The sequence below is a fragment of the Rhinopithecus bieti genome, unplaced genomic scaffold, assembly GCF_001698545.2.
Source record: "Rhinopithecus bieti isolate Rb0 unplaced genomic scaffold, ASM169854v2 scaffold_60909, whole genome shotgun sequence".
Classification (NCBI taxonomy): domain Eukaryota; kingdom Metazoa; phylum Chordata; class Mammalia; order Primates; family Cercopithecidae; genus Rhinopithecus; species Rhinopithecus bieti.
The window spans coordinates 1075654-1094259 of NW_016823619.1; the positions used below are offsets into that span (position 1 = coordinate 1075654).

Below are 18606 nucleotides of genomic sequence, written 5' to 3' on the forward strand. Positions count from 1 at the left end.
ATCATCAACTTAAAATCAGTTTTAGCAGAAATTTCAGTTACAAATTTTCTAAAATCAAGCCACAATTCTAGCTTACTCTAAAAGAATTAAAGTTGAATAAAAGTTAATCATCCTAAAAGGACAGCAATATCTAGTATTAGATTAATAACAGTAGGGTTGAAAAGTGAATAAAACTACAACAGACTAAACTTCTAAAATTCTTGACTTCTAACTTCAAAATTTGTCTTAAAGTAAAATTTAATGATACACAATGAACAGTTATTTTTTAACAAAAAAAGAGAAAATGTTTCTTATTTTGAAAACAAATACTACCATTTTTGAGCCATGTTCTGTTTCCATATTATCTTCACCCTGGGCTTCCACTACCTGCCACCCATCCACCGGGCTTTCTAACAACACATCTGTCAATAAATTCTTCAGCCTTTGCCATAATTCTTCTTTCTGTTTCCTTGATAATTCATCTAGTAATTCATTTAGGCTGAAAGGATCAGAGGCCTCTTTCTGTAACATAAATAGCAAGTGTCACATTTCAAATACAAAAAATTAACCATATCCTTTTCATAATGTCATCAGAAGAAAAGTTTAAATGTTAACTTCATTACAAGTTCAAGAATTTGGTTGCAGTATTCAAAGTCCATTCCTAAAAGGGAAGAAGCAGGGGGATTCTCCACCTATTCTTTCCTCGTATCCTAATCTTCAGAGTTTTTAAAATTTCACCCACTTAGCAAAACCCTCCCTAAAAGGCACCCAAATGTCCACCATCTCCATACCTGAATTAGGTTACAAAAGTAGGCTAAAGTTCAACAACAATGGTGATAATAATACTGTGGCCACAGACTCCAGCCCCCCATGGGCCCTCAACACCACCTTCTACTCATCCCTCAATATCATTCTCTCCCACCAGCCAACGAGATGATTTCAGATCTCCCCCAACAACCCTCTAAACCCATTTCCTCTTATCTGAGATGACCTCACCTACTCTTTGATGGGGCAAATAGAGGCCCTCATCAAAAGGGCATAGAATCCAGTTAAAGGGACTCCCTCTAGCCCAATTTGGGACAAGGTGAGCACCAAAACAGTGACAGTGATTAATTATAACCAATTGAATAAAATAAGCATCAGCAAGGCCAAGCCAGCCACTCTGAGAGAGCGGGCTGCAGTGAGCTGTGATTGTACCATTTCACTACAGCCTGGGCAACATAGCAAGAGCCTACCTCTAAAAAGAAAAAATCAATGACAGCATACTGATAATAAATATCAAATCATTAATTAATAGCACCTGCATGCTCTAGAATGTCAGTGAGTAAATACAGATGCAATACAGGGTTAGAAAATCACTATTTTATAGCCGTCACAGTAATTACGCACTCTGGCAGGAATTATCAGAAGATGCTAAACAAGTGGGTGGAAGCCTGGTGAGTAGCAGGACATTACAGTGTCACCACTTTTCCACAGAGGCAGGCTCCCGGAAGAGACCTGGAGGACACCCACCCACACAGGGACGGAAAGACCATGCCATGCACTTCCTGTCTTGACAGCACCGAGGACCTAACACTGCTAAGCACTTCCTGCCAAAGCGCACACTAAAATTGAATCAGATCCTCAACAGATGCGAATTGAAGGCAAAAAAGCCACTTGCACTCTTCAAAACTGTCAGGGTCATAAAACACAGTAAGATGCAGAGTAAAGATACCTCATCAGCCCTCCATCCCTCCCTCTCCTCTCTTCCTGCTCTCCTAACTCCTCTCCTGCCCTGGCGTTTGGTTTCTCCTCTTCTTAGCGCTCCTCCATTTTCCATCGAGCTTTTTCCACCTCTGCTTGTTCACTTTTATCTCCTCTCTTTCCTCGTTTCCTTGACCCTCCTCCCCTTCATTTCTGCTCTCCATTTTCCTTAGGCCTTTGCCTGTCAATCACGTACACAGACCAGCTCTCCAATTTCTGACCTCAGACAGCATCCTGATCTGCCTATAGACAAGACATTCAATTGTGAACAGCTGAGTAATTCTTTATACCTCAATTATGCAGAAAAAATAAGTTAATGGCCCGTTTAAGTCCATTAATAGTAATTTTCCAGTACATTAACGGACAGTTTTGGTGCTGGGGTCCCTAGTCTGGGTAATGGACCACAGCTACTGTGTTCAAAGATTAAGATGTTCTATTCAGGGCAAACTCTGGTGACTGAAGGTGACAAGAGAAATGACTGGCCTGATTCATGATGCTTACATCAGGAAATATTAGTTGACTGATGGTTAGGGCACAGAGATGAATCAGGTCCCATCGTGTCCTGAGTTAAGTTCACAGTCTAGGGGCAAGAATAACACCCTACAGATCATTAAAATCTATTAGAGGTGTATGCTGAAGGATACAGCCTGAAGGAAAAGAAACAGCTGCCCATCCACCTATGTGACAGACTAGGATGGGCTGTTAACTCCTTCCTGAAAAATTAGCCCTGAAGAAATGAGTGAGACAGGTTCCAGTAACAAACTACAGCAACAAAACGAGACACACACCCAGCTTCACTGAGGGCTGTTTGGAGCTGGGGATGTAAGAAATGAGTGCCTGCTGCCTCGGGCAGAGGAGAGCTGACTGGAAGGGCAAGGAAAGGATGAGGGACAAAAACTGTTCAAATATCAAAATGTTCTGCCTCTCCCCAGCATGGCCTTGGGGCGGTCATTGCCTGGCATTGCCACAACATTAGCAGTGACAGCCCAGGCCTCTAGGGCCATAAGACACTGGGCAAAGGCAGGGCAACACAAAAGCCCAGCAGTTAGGAAGAACATGTGCAGACTGGCGAGCTGCCTGTGGGCATCCCTCCACAACCTCCTCCAGCCCCAGGATACAGAAGCTGTGCAGCCCTGTGCTGTACAGAATGTAACAGGCTGAGGGGCCCGCGGGGTGGACATCCTGCAGGGCCTCTCCTCCCCGTGTGAGTGCCCTGGCCACCTGTGCCCCAGCAAGAGTGCCTTTTTGTAGTCTATATGCCCAGCGGGAGGTATTCTCTTGTGACTGGCACCATGTGTATGAAGCAGGGGAAGTCTTGTTGCGTAACAAAAAACTTGGTAGCATAAAGCAACAATTTTACTGTATCTCATGAATCAGATGCTCACTCTTGGGGTCGCATGCCTGTGCTTAAGGTGGCGGCTGGGGGTTGGATGTCTGGCACTTTGGTGCCCACTAATGAGGTTTCCCTCTGCAGTCTCATCCTCCAGCCTTTGTGTGTGGTCTCTCTCTCCAGCAGAGGGTGATCCTGCACTTCTTACATGACAGCCAGGGGCTCCGAGAGGAAGTAGAAGCTGCCAAACTTTCTGAAGGCCACTTCCTCAATATTCCGTCCATCAAAGCAGGCACAAGTCCAATCCAGATTCAAGAGGAGAGGACATAGGCTGCAGAGGGTTATTTAACAGGATTATCCACAATGTTAAATTTCCTGATTTTGAGAATTTTAATGTGGTTATATAACAGAATATCTTTATTTTAGAAAAATATGAACTGAAATGTTTAGAGATAAAGAGGCACAATGCCTACAACTGACTCAAATGATTCAGAAAAAATGTAAATACAAAGAATGATAAAGAAAATGTGGCAAGTGGTAACAACTGGTAAATCTGCATGTAGGGTATTCAGGATTCCTTTGAATTCCTCTTGCAACTTTTCTTTTAACTTAGCAATTATTTCAACAGGAAAGAAATTACTTCTCCACCCTAACCCTGCCACCCTCCTCCTCCTCAGTAAGTCCACACCCTTACCTTCCCAAATGTGCCCTGCCTCAGGGTCTCGGGCTTTTCCATTCCTTTTGTCTAGAATCTTCTTTTCCCAAATCTCTACATGGCCCATTTGAATCTCTGATCAAATACAGTCATGCAATGCATAGTAATAGTTCAGTCAATGACAAACCACATATATGAGAGTGGTCCCATAAGATTATAACGGAGCTGAAAAATTCCTATCACCTAGTGATGTCATGGCTGTCAAAACATCACAGCATAACAGATTAATCACATTTGTGGTAATGTTGGTGTAAACAAACTTACTTTTTATCATTGTTTTAGAGTATATTCCTTCTACACTTTTTTTAAGTTAGTTGTAAACTAGCCTTAGGCAGGTGCATCAAGAGAAATTCCAGGAGAAGGCAATGTTATCATAGGAGATGAGATGACAGCTGCATGTCTGTTATTGCCCCTGAAGACCTTCCACTGGGACAAGATGTTAAGGTAGAAGACAGTGATACTGATGATCCTGACTTGGTATAGGCCCAGGCTAACATGTGTATTTGTGTCTTAGTTTTTAACAAAAAAGTTTAAAAAGTAAAAATAGATGGCTGGGCACAGTGGCTCACACCTTAATCCCAGCTCTTTCGGAGGCCAAGGCCGGTGGATCCCCTGAGGTCAGGAGTTCAAGACCAGCCTGACCAACATGGAGAAACCCTGTCTCTACTAAAAATACAAAAATTAGCTGGTGTGGTGGCGTGTGCCTGTAATTCCAGCTACTCAGGAGGCTGAGGTAGGAGAATCGCTTGAACCCAGGAGGAAAGGTTGCAGTGAGCCGAGATGGCCCCACTGCACTCCAGCCTGGGCAACAGAGCAAGACTCCCAACTCAAAAAAAAAAAAAGAAAGTAAAAATAGAGAAAAGCTTATCAAATAGGGGTATAAAGAAAGTATTTTTAGCAAAGACATGGAATAAATTTAAATGCCCATCAATGATAGACTGGATAAAGAAAATGTGGTACATATACACCATGGAATACTATGCAGTCATAAAAAAAGAATGAGATCAAGTCCTTTGCAGGGACATGGATGGAGCTAGAGGCCATTATCCATAGCAAACTAACACAGGAACAGAAAACCAAATATAGCATGTTCTCACTTATAAGTAGGAGCTAAATGATGAGAACACATGGACACAGAGGGAACAACACACACTCACCTATTGGAGGGTAGAGGGTGGGAGGAGGGAGAGGATCAGGAAAAATAACTAATATAACTAAATAACTAAAAATAACTAATAACTAGGCTTAATACCTCGGTGATGAAATAATCTGTACAATAAACCCCGTGACACAAGTTGACCTATGTAACAAACCTGCACATGTATCCCTGAATATAAAAGTTAAAATAAAATAAAATGAAGAGAGTTTTTTTTTTTTTTTGAGATGGAGTCTCGCTCTGTCACCCAGGCTGGAGTGCAGTGGCGTGATCTCAGCTCACTGCAAGCTCCGCCTCCCGGGTTTACGCCATTCTCCTGCCTCAGCCTCCCAAGTAGCTGGGACTACAGGTGCCCGCCACCACGCCCGGCTAGTTTTTTGTATTTTTTAGTAGAGACGGGGTTTCACCATGTTAGCCAGGATGGTCTCGATCTCCCGACCTCGTGATCCGCCCATCTTGGCCTCCCAAAGTGCTGGGATTACAGGCTTAAGCCACCGCGCCCGGCCTGAAGAAAGATTTTTTGTAAAGTAAAATGAGTTTGTGTTTTAAGCTAAGTGTTATTATAAAGAATTTTAAAAGTTTAAAATTTTTTTAAAGTTTATCAAGTAAAACAGTTACAGTAAGCTAAGGTTTATTATTGAAGAAAAATGTTTTTATAAATTTACTGTAGCCCAAGTGTGATGCGTTTATAGTTTATGGTAGTGTACAATGACATATTAGACCTTCACATTTACTCACCACTCAGTTATTCACCCAGAACAACTTCCAGTTGTGCAAGCTCCAGCTATAGTAAGTGCCCTATTTAGGTGTACCATTTTTTATGTTTTATACTGTATTTTTACTGTACCTTTTCAATGTTGAGATACACACTTACCATTGTGTTACAACACTGTACCTACAGTATTCAGTACAGTAACGTGCCATACAGGTTGGTAGCCTAGGACAGTAGACGGTACCATCTAGCCCAGGTGTGTACTGCGCTGCTCCATTTGGGTGTATGTAAGCACACTTTAGGATGTTCACACAACAATGAAATTACCTAATGATGCATTTCTCAGAACCTATTCTCATCAAGAGTCATGTGACTGTACCAACTCTGTTAAAATATCATCTCCTCTGAGGGTTTCTTTAGTCACTCCATCATTCCCAACTTCCACTTCCACCTGCTTTATCAGTAGTAGTAGTTTTTCGTTTTTTTGTTTGTTTGTTTGTGACAGGGTCTCACTTTGTCACCCAGGCTGGACTGCAGTTGCACAATCATAGCTCACTGTAGCCTCAAACTCTTGGGCTCAAGTAATTCTACTGCCTCAGCCTCCTGAGTAGTTGGGACCACAGGCACAAGCCACTACACTTGGCCAGTTTTTTTTTTTTTTTTTTGAGACGGAGTCTCGCTGTGTCGCCCAGGCTGGAGTGCAGTGGCCGGATCTCAGCTCACTGCAAGCTCCGCCTCCCGGGTTCCCGCCATTCTCCCGCCTCAGCCTCCGAGTAGCTGGGACTACAGGCGCCGCCACCACGCCCGGCTAGTTTTTTGTATTTTAGTAGAGACGGGGTTTCACCGTGTTAGCCAGGAGGGTCTCGATCTCCTGACCTCGTGATCCGCCCGCCTCGGCCTCCCAAAGTGCTGGGATTACAGGCTTGAGCCACCGCGCCCGGCCACTTGGCCAATTTTTTAACATCACTGTAGAGATGGGGTCTCACTATGTTACATCCCAGGCTGGTGTTATCCTGGCCTCAAATGATCCTCCTGCCTCAGCCTCCCAAAGCTCTGGAATTACAGAGGTGAGTCACTGTGTTCAGCCTCCACCTGCTTTATTATTTACATATGTGTCTTGTTTTTCTTCCTCTACCACTAGGACATAAACCCCCATTTGTGCAGAAACTTTGCTTTATGCGTATTATAACCCTAACTCTCAGTGCAGTGTCTGGCGTACAGAAGGCACTTAGGACATGTTTGTTAAATGATGGAATTCTCCTCAGTGCTGTGTCCTCCTCCCCATCATTGATTCTGCAAGAAGGACAAGGGCATACGGTGTCATCAGCTCTGCTCTAGAACATTTGTTTGAAAATAAAAATTTGCTCCAACATTGTCAATACATCAAGGAACAATTTGACCAAAGGCAAATTTCTCATTTTCTTATGTGGGATTTCATAGGCAAGAAATACCAGGTGAATGCAGAAAACTGCACCCACTGACTGGAGCTACCAGGATCCCATGAAACACATCTCAGACACCTAGCAGCTCAGTCCATCCACACCTGGGCCACACATTGTGCCCTCACCTGCCATGACCCAAAGGTCCCAACCCCACTTCACTGTGCCCTCCCCAGGCCCACTGTGCTCTCTATTGCTCCCTATTCCCCTCTGCCTAGCTTGCCTTTTTCTCCTCTGTTCTACCTCATTTTCTTCCTGTTAACACACAGAGCAGCAGGTGTACCCTGTTGAGCACAGGCACCCACTTCCAACTATAGAATTTAAATATTTTTCAAGGTAAAATGCCATGCTTACTATAGTATTTATGCATCTCTTAGTGATTTAACATATAAAATTATGCTAGTGTTTTATTAGGTTCCTGTTTTTAACATGTCACTGGCAAAATTTTTTAGTGTTGTCCCCCTAACTCCATTCTCCCCATAATCTCTCTGGGTTTTTTATTTTACTTCATTTTTTAACCAATTCTGCAGAGTGCAGTGACTGTTGGCAATGCACGTATGGGATTATAGCAGAACTAACCGTGCTTGGAAAGATCTACCTGATAGGCCTCAAACTGATTTAAGTTCTTATCAAATTGAACTATGGGAAACCATCATTATTATATAAAATGGCATTTATGTCATTCAACTTGATGAAACCACGTGATGCACAATCCTAGAAATTTTCATTTTTACATTTAAGAGCTACATGGTGACTAGGTACTAAACTGAATTGTTAAGTGTTAATAAAGCTTATTATTGATAAACTAGAGTTAATGCCTCCTTAGTATAAGGACTAATTCGGTACTCTCCTGAGATGTCTGCTGGCTGCCCAGCAACACTGCAAAGGCTGGTTGGCACACAACGGGTGGCTGGAAACAATGCACCCCAGAAGGGTACCTGTCATTGTGGCCACCAGTGTGATTTTTAGTTGCTATTTTTACCTGTGATTTTCAATTTAGTTTGCTGTGATTTTGTTAACATTATGGTATGCACTTTGCAACAACAATCTTTCAGACTTTAAAATATGTAGGTATTGCATTTCCAATACAACCCATATACACTGCTACTGCTAAAGCAGACACTGATTATATTATCTAACTAATTTGCTCTTATAAACAATTCTATGGTGATGAGATGCCTGTTTATGATTATTTTTAAGTTTACAGGATATCATTTTATAATACAAAAACATGTTTTAAGCTCATTTCTCTTATAAAGAAAACTGATTTCTTAAATGTTGCTAGTAACAAATTCATTTTTAGATTCCTAATTCTTTGTTGTCACTAATTTGATTTTCACCACATAATAAGAACAAGTGAGACAAGTGTGCTAAGGGTCTCCTGCCCCAAAGATACTTTCATATTTTAGAGTCAGTGCCTCCAATGCTGGCTTCCTCAGAGATGTGTCCTAGGCCCTTTTCTCTGGAACACTACAGAGATAACTGCAGGCATTCCCACGACTTAGGCTTCCATGCCCAACCTGTCGCTAGCCCAGCCCTTTCCCCTGGTATCCAGATGTGCATGTCTGACTACTGGCCATCTGCTGGTGCACATCCCACCAGCAGTCATCTGGCACCTCCAAAACGGAACCACCTTCTCCTTTGAATCTGCCCTCTTCCCATGTTCATGAGCTTGCTGAATGGTACCACACAGTCAGATGTCTGGGCCCTTCCCCGCCATACCCATATCCAATCAGTCCAATAGTGCCATCACTCCACTACCAAGCAGCTTCCCATTTCCAGTTCCTAATTCAACCATCATTACGAAGGGCACTACCTAAGAGGTTAGCCTTAAATATGTTCCTTTGACATATTTCTCACTTGCAGCCAGAGGAATATTTCCAAAAAGCAAACCATATTTTTATCCTTACCTCTATTTTGTCCACTAGTTCTATCTCCTTCTCTTTTGTTCTCTTCCTCCCTTGCCTGCAGCTCACTCCCTGCTTCAAGCACCTACCATTCTCAAGATAAAGTCTGAATTCCTTAAAATAGTAAAGACCCACTTAGCCTAGCCCCCAGTCTCATCTTCTGCCTTCCTGCTGAACTTCAAGTTCAAACACAACAAACCTTCTCTAGTCTTCAGAGTGACCTTCTTGGTTAGATGGGTCCTTTCCCCCAACATCTCTTTGATTGGTTAACTTCTGTTTATCTTTTACACCTTAGCTTAGCCCACCAGCAGGCAGATTTGTGTATAAAGCGTTTTGTTTTCTTCTTTCAAATAAACATTGGTCACTAAGGATTCACTGAGATAACTATGTTTCGTTTGGGGACATAATGATTTTAGAACACATTTCATATTCACAGTCAAAAATCATAACAAAACTAAAACATGAAACTTACATCAAGTTGAACAAATTGCAAAAACTCTCCAACCAGCTCCTTAGACACGGCTTGTACAAATGTCTGACGTTTTTCCATGACAGACGGAACTGTTCAAATGGCATTTATTTTGTAACCCTAGTGGAAAACACAATCATACTGAAACACTTGCAAATATATATTTTCCTATAAGATTTAATTTGATATTAACATCCAAGAACTGCAAGAAAATTCCTGAACCACGTATGGCAGACAGTTTATAAAAATATTCTAACATAAAACAAGTTATAATATCTGAAAAACAATTTACTTATTTCCTTTACTGGGGATGTTAATAACATGATATTAATGATATTTTATCAACAACTGTTAATAAAATTACCAACTAAGGAGGGAGAAATCCAAATAGCCTTAGGAAGCTCACCACCATCTCTCCCTTTTTAGTACCTTAGCAAGATGCTGGCTTGGCAGATCGAGTTGGTTCAACAAAAGAACAATCTGATCCCAGCTGCAGATTCTGAAGATGCTCCCTTTCTAAAGGCCATTCCTCCATCAAAAAAAAATCCCACTGTTAGTGTCATCTTGTTATTCAAAGTGAGATGGAGAACAGTGGCCCCGGGAGGTCACCTGGGATCTTGTTAGACTGTCCTTTAGAAATGCGTAACCACAGCACTCTCCTCCCACCCCTTCGGGATAATGAGAGCTCAGGGGACTTTGTATACCTTCCATCCTGTCTGTGTTTTTCCAGGAAATTCTATTTCACATTCACAACACCTGGTGCTATTGGTGCCCTACTAAAAAGACATCAACCTAAAGATGAGGTAATAGCAAATGATGGAACATATTTGCAGTAGGAGCCCCCTGACTTTAAAAATAAATGAAAACCACCTGCACCATTATAAATAGAGCAATATGGAAAATTACTGCCAATAATTATGGGGATAGAGAGTCATCTTAAACATATAATACTAGATTTTAATGTCTAAATTGAACAAAGCAGAAAATAACCTCAGTTTAATGACTCCCCACATAAGTTAACAGTGAAGTCTGGTCATCTCATTCCTCAACTCAAATGGCTGAACTATGAACCACAGTCATGGACCACATAACATTTCAGTCAACAACAAACCACATATATGACCGTGGTCCCATAAGATTATAATGCCATATTTTTACTGTGCCTTTTCTATACTTAGATATGTTTAGTGATGCAAATACTTACCATTGTGTTACAGTTGCCTATAGTATAGTAACATTCTAGGAGCAGTAGGCTACACCCTCTAAGTGTAGGCAAGTCCACTCTGTGATGCTCATGCAATGATGAACTTGCCTAACGACGTTTCTCCCTCTTTAAATGAAGCATGACTGGCACACTTTTTACTGACAAAGAAAATGGGGAGGGAAGGGAGAGTGGCCAGCAACAAGCATAACGAATAGTGGCTAGGACAAATTCATGATTTTAGAAAAATAATCCAATAAGGTGCAGCAAACACATGGAATCATACATCTTCACCTGGCAAGTCTGTGAACACTCTCCACTTTTTCATAGTTCTGGTCACTTTTCTTGTTTGCTCTATTTCCAAGGGTAAAATGCCTCTTTGGCATTTTAGTCCAACCTACAGTAATATACTTCCTCCAGACTACCAAACTTATTCCTATATTTCCCATTTTCCCTCTTATATTAGTGACTGTAATTTTTTAATGGTTAATTTTTCAATCTATCTCCCAAAGTGGCAATATTCCATGTTTCTTGTAGCATATGTGCATAAGATCTCAGCCCTGCAGCCAGAAGGCTACTTTCAAGATAAGGAGTCATCCCACCACCCAGTTATCAGTCCAAAGAGCAGGCTACTCTTCGCACAGGAGGTCTGGTACTGAATCAAGATGAGCATTAAAAAGAAGAAATCCCTGTAACCTTGTCACCACCCGTGACTTTCCACTCCGTCCTCAAACTCCTTTCTCATGGACACAACAAGAGGCATCAAACCAGCAACGAGAGTTCAGGAGACTGATGTCTCTGAGGACAATGCCCATGTCCACGGCTGGGGAGATACTCTCTGAGGGAACTGCCTACATCCAGGGCTCAGGGGGACTCTCTCTAAGGGGACACTCTCTGAGGGCAGTGCCCAGGCCCAGGACTGAGGGGGTCGCTGAGGGCACTGCCCATGCCCAGGACTGAGGGGACACTCTCTGAGGGCAGTGCCCATGCCCAGGACTGAGGGGGTGGCTCTCTGAGGGCAGTGCCCATGCCCAGGACTGAGGGGACACTCTCTGAGGGCAGTGCCCAGGCCCAGGACTGAGGGGGTCGCTGAGGGCACTGCCCATGCCCAGGACTGAGGGGGTGGCTCTCTGAGGGCAGTGCCCATGCCAAGGACTGAGGGGACACTCTGAGGACAGTGCCCATGCCAAGGACTGAGGGGGTGGCTCTCTGAGGGCAGTGCCCATGCCAAGGACTGAGGGGGTCGCTCTCTGAGGGCAGTGCCCATGCCCAGGGCTGAGGGGACACTCTCTGAGGACAGTGCCCATGCCAAGGATTGAGGGGGTCGCTCTCTGAGGGCAGTGCCGACACCCAGGACTGAGGGGTCGCTGTGGGCAGTGCCCCGGGGCTGAGGGGTCGCTCTCTGACGGCAGTGCCCGCGCCCGGGGCTGAGGGGACACTCTCTGAGGGCAGTGCCCGCGCCCGGGGCTCAGGGGACACTCTCTGAGGGCAGTGCCCACGCCCGGGGCTGAGGGGACACTCTCTGAGGGCAGTGCCCATGCCCAGGCCTGAGGGGACACTCTGAGGGCAGTGCCCATGCCAAGGACTGAGGGGGTCGCTCTCTGAGGGCAGTGCCCATGCCCAGGGCTGAGGGGGACGCTCTCTGAGGGCAGTGCCCACGCCCGGGGCTGAGGGGACACTCTCTGAGGGCAGTGCCCACGCGCCGGGGTCTGATGGGAACTCGCTGAGGGCAGTGCCCATGCCCAGGACTGAGGCGGGTCGCTGAGGCACTGCCCAGGCCAGGCCTGAGGGGTACACTCTCTGTAGGACAGTGCCCACGCCCGCGGGCTGAGGGGACACTCTCTTGAGGGCATGCCCGCGCCTGGGGCTGAGGGGGGACACTCTCTGAGGGCAGTGCCCATGCCCAGGGCCTGAGGGACACTCTGAGGCAATGCCATGCAAGACTTGAGGGGGTCGCTCTCTGGAGGGCAGTGCCATCCCCAGGTCTGAGGGGACACTCTCTGAGGGGCAGTGCCCATGCCCAGGACTGAGGGGGTCGCTGAGGCACTGCCCAGCCAGGCCTGAGGGACACTCTCTGAGGACAGTGCCCACGCCGGGAGCTGAGGGGGACACTCTCCTGAGGGCAGTGCCCGCGGGGGCTGAGGGGACACTCTCTGAGGGCAGGCCAGCCCAGGCCTGAGGGACACTCTTGAGGGCAGTGCCCATGCCAAGGACTGGGAGGGTGGTCGCTCTCTGAGGCAGTGCCCATAGGACTGAGGGGGTCGCTCTCTGAGGACAGTGCCCATGCCAAGGACTGAGGGGGTCGCTCTCTGAGGGCAGTACCGACACCCAGGACTGAGGGGTCGCTGTGGGCAGTGCCCCGGGGCTGAGGGGTCGCTCTCTGACGGCAGTGCCCACGCCCGGGGCTGGGATTTTCCTCCGACACGGACAGGAAGGACGGGCGTCGCTGAGCTGGGTAGGGGGATGGCCCGGGGTCGCCTGCTCCGTCCGGTCCCGTCAGACGCAGCACTGCCCGCGCGCTGGTCGGCAGCCTGCTTAGGGGAGTGGAGGCCGGGACCCCGACCAGCCGAGGAGGGGCTTCCGCCCGATCCCTGCTACCTCCCAGCCCCTGCTCTGAACCCAATCCCGGCTCCGCACCGCAGCTCTCACCTGGGCTCGGGGACCCGCCGTTTCCCGCGCTCGGACCAGATTCAAACGCACCCGCCGGCGCCCCAGACGGGCCCCGCCCTCCGGGTCGTCACCGAGCGCCGCTCTCGCGAGAGCTGGGGCCCCGCGATCCTCGGGCCCCACCCACACGCCCGCTCCGCCCCGCCTCCAGGTCATGCCCCGCCCACAGGCCCGCGGGTCTTCCTCCTGTCTATGCCCCGCCTCTTGGGCGCTTAGCCCAGTGCCTACCGGGCACCACGGAACGCGCACGCGTGGCGCCACAGCTGGGGAACCCATGCGCTGTGCGCGCGCCGACGTCCACTGCGAGCCCGTGCGCGTCCTGGGGCCTCCGCGGAGGGAGTGCGCGGTCCAGGAGAGGGCGGGGCGCTGGGAGCGGGCGGTGTTGGGGGAAGGAGGAAGGAGAGGAAGGGAGAGACGGGGAGAGGAAGGAAAGGTTGGGGGCGGGGAGAGGCCACAGGGCCGTGTCTGGATCCGCGGGAAGACCCCACCCCTGCCTGGCCGGCTTCCGCGACCGCCCTCCCTGCCAAGGGGGCACCTGTCCGGGTGGTTCGCAGCCTGCACCCAGTAGGTGCGCCCTGGGCAGGTGCTTCCCCCGCAGAACTCCCACCCCCCCAACCCCCAGCAGGTAGGCTGCCCATAGGGTGGAGAGGGAGAGGCCTTAGCAGGGACACTCGAAGGCACCCCTGTGAAGGAGGAGTAGCAATGTCATTCAGTTCTTTGGACTTAAATGCCAAAGGCACATACTGATCTATCAATCTCTTTTAATTTGTGTCAGCGAATAACTTCATTGGGCGTTCCCAATTTTTGTTGAAAGCAAATTCTTAGAAAACGGTGCTCTTTACCACTGAGCTCTGCATCCCTTCGTGAGGATTTGGCCTTCCCTGGTGCTATGTTCTTTCATGCTTGAGATGTCTAGAGTGGTATCTGTTTTCCTGGCTGAACTCAAACCAGAGGTCTCGGCGAGATTGAAGTCGTTGCACTGTGAGAGCACAGCACCACCCAATAGGAACATCATGGGAGCCACAGTGCAATTACAAATTTCTAGTGACCACATTAGAAAATAAAATAAATAGGTGACATTAATTTTTAAATGTTTTATTTAGCCTAGTGTATCAAAAATATTTATATTACTTGTTGGAATATCGTTTCAACAAGCAATATAAAATTATAGCAGGGAGAAGAGTGGTTTACTAGGAAGCTTGCAACAGTGAAGCAAGGCAGGCTGCAGAGGGGAGGGAGAAGACCCACTCAGAGCATGCTGAGTCTCAGACCCTTGTCAACAGGTGGCCGATATCTAACATCGCCTATTTCATCCTGGAGCTCCAGCCACCTCTGACTTCCTCTTCCCTCCATACACAGACATCTCCTTCCCCGCCGTTTCTTGAATTTTGGTGCCCCCACCTTCTCACTGCTTTCTTCTTAGCAATTTCCTTCATATCCAAGGTGCAAACTGCCACCTTTGAGCGGTGACCTCTGCATCTGGATTTGCAAGACATGGTTATTTCTGAACTCCAGAATTTTCAATAGCTCACTGCCTATTCCCATGCGGGTGCTGACATGCATCCAAAACGGAAATCAATTTCCCCTCCCAACCCTGAATCCTGCCCCTTTCCTTATGCTGGTCCCTCCTCCAATCAGCCATCTGTTCCTGGTGGTTCTGCTTCCTGAATAGGAATAACGTAACAAGTTACACGTGTGAGCTCTGAAGCTGTACCACTTGGGCTAACCTGGTTCTGTGCTCACTAGCTGGTGACCTTCGACAGGCCATGGACGACTGAGCCTCAGTTTCCTCATCTATCAGACGGGACCTACTTAAGTACTGAGCCTCCTCTAGGCGGTTGTTATGAGGCCTAAATGTCTGTATAGTGCAGAGCTAAGCCTCCTCTAAGGAGTTATTATGAGGCCTAAATGTCTGTGTAGTGCAGTGCTCAGAGGCACGTGGAAGCAGGGCAGCAGGAGCGCCGACTGTGCCCCCAACGCACCTGCCCATGCAGCCGCTAATGTCATAGGATTCTTTCGGTATCGTTTCACCAGCTAGAAACCTCCATGGCCAGCGGCGCCTCTGATAGAGTTTTGCTCGAGCCCACTTGGCCCAGCAGGTTTCACTCGGCTTGCACTACCAACCCAGATCCCACGCCTGCCAAGGGTGAGCCAGGTGCAGAGCAGCAAGGGGTATGTGAGCAAGCGAGCATGAGGTCCAACCACTGCGCACACCCAGCTATGCAGCTGCAGTGGTGGGGTAGGCAGCTCCAGGTGCCTGCACAGCTGCCGGCTCCACGTGAGGCTGGTACCACAAATGGCTTCCACTGTGGGCACCAGCATCTGGACAAGGAGAACGTGGTGGCACCCGAAAGCTCAGAGATGTCAGGAACCACAGAGACCCAAAGGGGATTATAGTGTGTCACAGCCCTGGATCAGGGAGCCCCAAGGTCTGGGCTTCCAGAAGAGCCACAGCTCTTCTGTCCTTCTCATCACCCACAGCGTGGCGAGTGGGGGGTCGTGTTTCCCGGGCGGCGTGTTTCAGCTCATTTGTGTTACAGCTCTTTTGGTCCTGCCGCCACACACCGGTCCACGACTCCTCGGCTGACCCGACCCCACCGCTGCTTCCCATGGCATGGGGTAGCCATTGGGTGCCAGCAGAGGGTGGGAGGGCTATAGCATTATAGCTCTGGCTTGGGGAAACCCAAGGTCTGGGCCTCTAGAAGGGTCACTACTCTTCACTCCCTCAGTCCGGGAGCATGTCACCACCCGCAGATCAGCGAGCTAGCCAGGAACCTGTTACAGCCACTTTGGCTCCCACCTGCAACTTGGCAAGCTGGCCAGGAAAGTATGACAGCTCCTTTTGCTCTCACCATTCAGCAGGTTCCAAGTTCTTGTCCCATGTCCAGGAAGAATGAGGTTAGGCAGACAACTGGAGGGTGAGCAAGGCAGAGAACAGCTGACCAAACAGCTCTCCGTAGAGAGGAGACTCGAAGTGGGTAGCTCCTATCCACAGGCAGGTATAGGCTCAGAATGGAGAAAGTACATGTTGATTGGTCCATAGACAGGAGGAAGTGTGTGCTGACTGGCCCATGGGCAGGCCTGGAAAAAGCACCACTTGATTGGCTGAAAGGCATCAAGTAGGTTCTCTCTCTGGATCTCTGACTTCACCCAGAACTGGCATCCTGGCCCGGGAGCTTCAGGCTGTCCCTGGCTTGAAAGTGGAGTTTCACCAGGGACCTGCCCCTTCCCACCTAGGAACTTGTCTGTCTCCCGCTGCCATCACCACTCACGGGGAATGTGCCCTTCCCCAGCAAATAAACCACTCTCCTCCAGAACTCAGTTCAAGCTTTGCCTTGTAGGAGTTGATTTCCTGAACCCCATAACCCTCATTGTAATGCAATCTCTTAGCCCCTACCACAGTCCTCATTAGCTCCTCCATGTCAAGCACTGCGTCATCCTTAGTCCTATATCCGTGGCGTAAGGCCTGGCACATTTTAGATGCTTGAAGAAAATATTTTCTGAATAAATGAAGGAATGAGACATGAGATCATCTGTGTTCTTAAAACCTTACAATGTGGTTAATGAGAAAAGGTTTGTAGAATTAAAGTTGGACCACATGGCAAGGCAATATCAAACTAAGTTTCAAAGTATATAAAACTTGGCTAAAATATCTTTGATAAAAATATAATATCTTTCTTTTTTTTTTTTTTTTTTTTTTTGAGACGGAGTCTCACTCTGTGGCCACATTGGTGGAGTGCAGTGGTGGGGCGGGATCTCTGGCTTCACTGCAAGCTTGGCCTCTGGTTCAGCCAATTTCTCCTGCCTCACTACTGAGTAGCTGGGACTACAGGCGCCCGCCACTGCACCCGGCTAATTTTTTTGTATTTTTAGTACAGACAGGGTTTCACCGTGTTAGCCAGGATGGTCTCGATCTCCTGAACTTGTGATTCGTCTGCCTCGGCCTCACAAAGTGCTGGGATTACAGGCGTAAGCCACCGCGCCCAGCTAATTTTTGTATTTTAAGTAGAGATGGGGTTTCACTCTGTTGGCCAGCTGGTCTCAAACTCCTGGCCTCATGATCTGCCTGCCTCGGCCTCCCAAAATGCTGGGATTACAGACACCCACCACCACGCCTGGCTAATTTTATTTTTTGTATTTTGTTTAGTAGAGATGGGGTTTCACCGTGTTAGCCAGGATGGTCTCGATCTCCTGACCTCGTGATCCGCCCACCTCAGCCTCCCAGAGTGCTGGGATTACGGTCGTGAGCCACTGCACCCAGCCAAAAATATAATATCTTTCATAGTGAGCCAAGCATAGGGTTTACAGGGTTTTTAAAGTTTAGTTTATTTTGACTTGCACAAGTAACACAATCACATGGTTCAAACTCACATGGCAAGAAGAGGTATACAGAAGAGTCTTCTGCCACCCCCTGGACACACAGCCCGCTGCTCCAAAGGAAACCATTGTTATCAGCTTCTCAGAAACCCCTCCCCTGCCTATATAAGAAAATACAAGATTTATAATTTAATTATAATAATTGCAACATGGAAAATCAGCTAAACCAACAAGAAGTGATTAGCTAGGAACTTCATGGAGTCCTAGTTAAAATAACCATTTAAAAGCCAATCTGGGCAAAACCCCACAGTGCAGGGCAGCTATGAGGGCTCTGTCACACCAGCCGGGGGCCCAGAGGAGGGGTCTCCAGGGCCACACAGGGCCTGACCCAGCAGAGTGAGCCACTGGCTCCAAGAAGGAGAGGAGTCTCTTGGGCACATAGGAAGCTATATTAGTCTGTTCTCACACTGCTATAAAGGAATACCTGGGGCCAGGCACAGTGGCTTCCACCTGTAATCCCAACACGTTGGGAGGCTGAGGTGGGCGGATCACCTGAGGTCTGGAATTCGAGACCAGCCTGACCAACATGGTGAAACCCTGTCTCTACTAAAAATACAAAAATTACCCAGGCACGGTGGTGCTCGCCTGTAATCCCAGCTACTCGGGAGGCTGAGACAGGAGAATCGCTTGAATCCGGGAGACAGAGGTTGCAGTGAGCCGAGATCATGCCACTGCACTCCAGCCGGGGCAACAAGAGCAAAACTCCATCTCAGAAAAAAAAAAAGAAAGAAAGAAAAAAAGAAGAAAGAAATAGCTGAGGCTGGGTAATTATAAAGGAAAGAAGTTTGATTGACTCACAGTTCTGCATGGCTGGGGAAGCCTCGGGAAACTTACAATCACGGCAGAAGGGAAGCAAACACGCCCTTCTTCACAAGGTGGCAGGAGACAGAAGTGCAAGGAGCAAAGGGGAA

General features: G+C 47.5%; 1 long non-coding RNA gene across 1 annotated transcript; it reads right to left on the reverse strand.

The window, feature by feature from the left end:
* Positions 1–312: 312 nt before the first annotated feature.
* LOC108521709 (uncharacterized) lies at positions 313–13406 on the reverse strand. The gene is made up of 3 exons (XR_001883251.1): positions 13301–13406; positions 9454–9570; positions 313–501 (listed from the first exon to the last, which is right to left on the reverse strand). It is a non-coding gene; the product is annotated as an uncharacterized LOC108521709 (long non-coding RNA).
* Positions 13407–18606: the final 5200 nt, after the last annotated feature.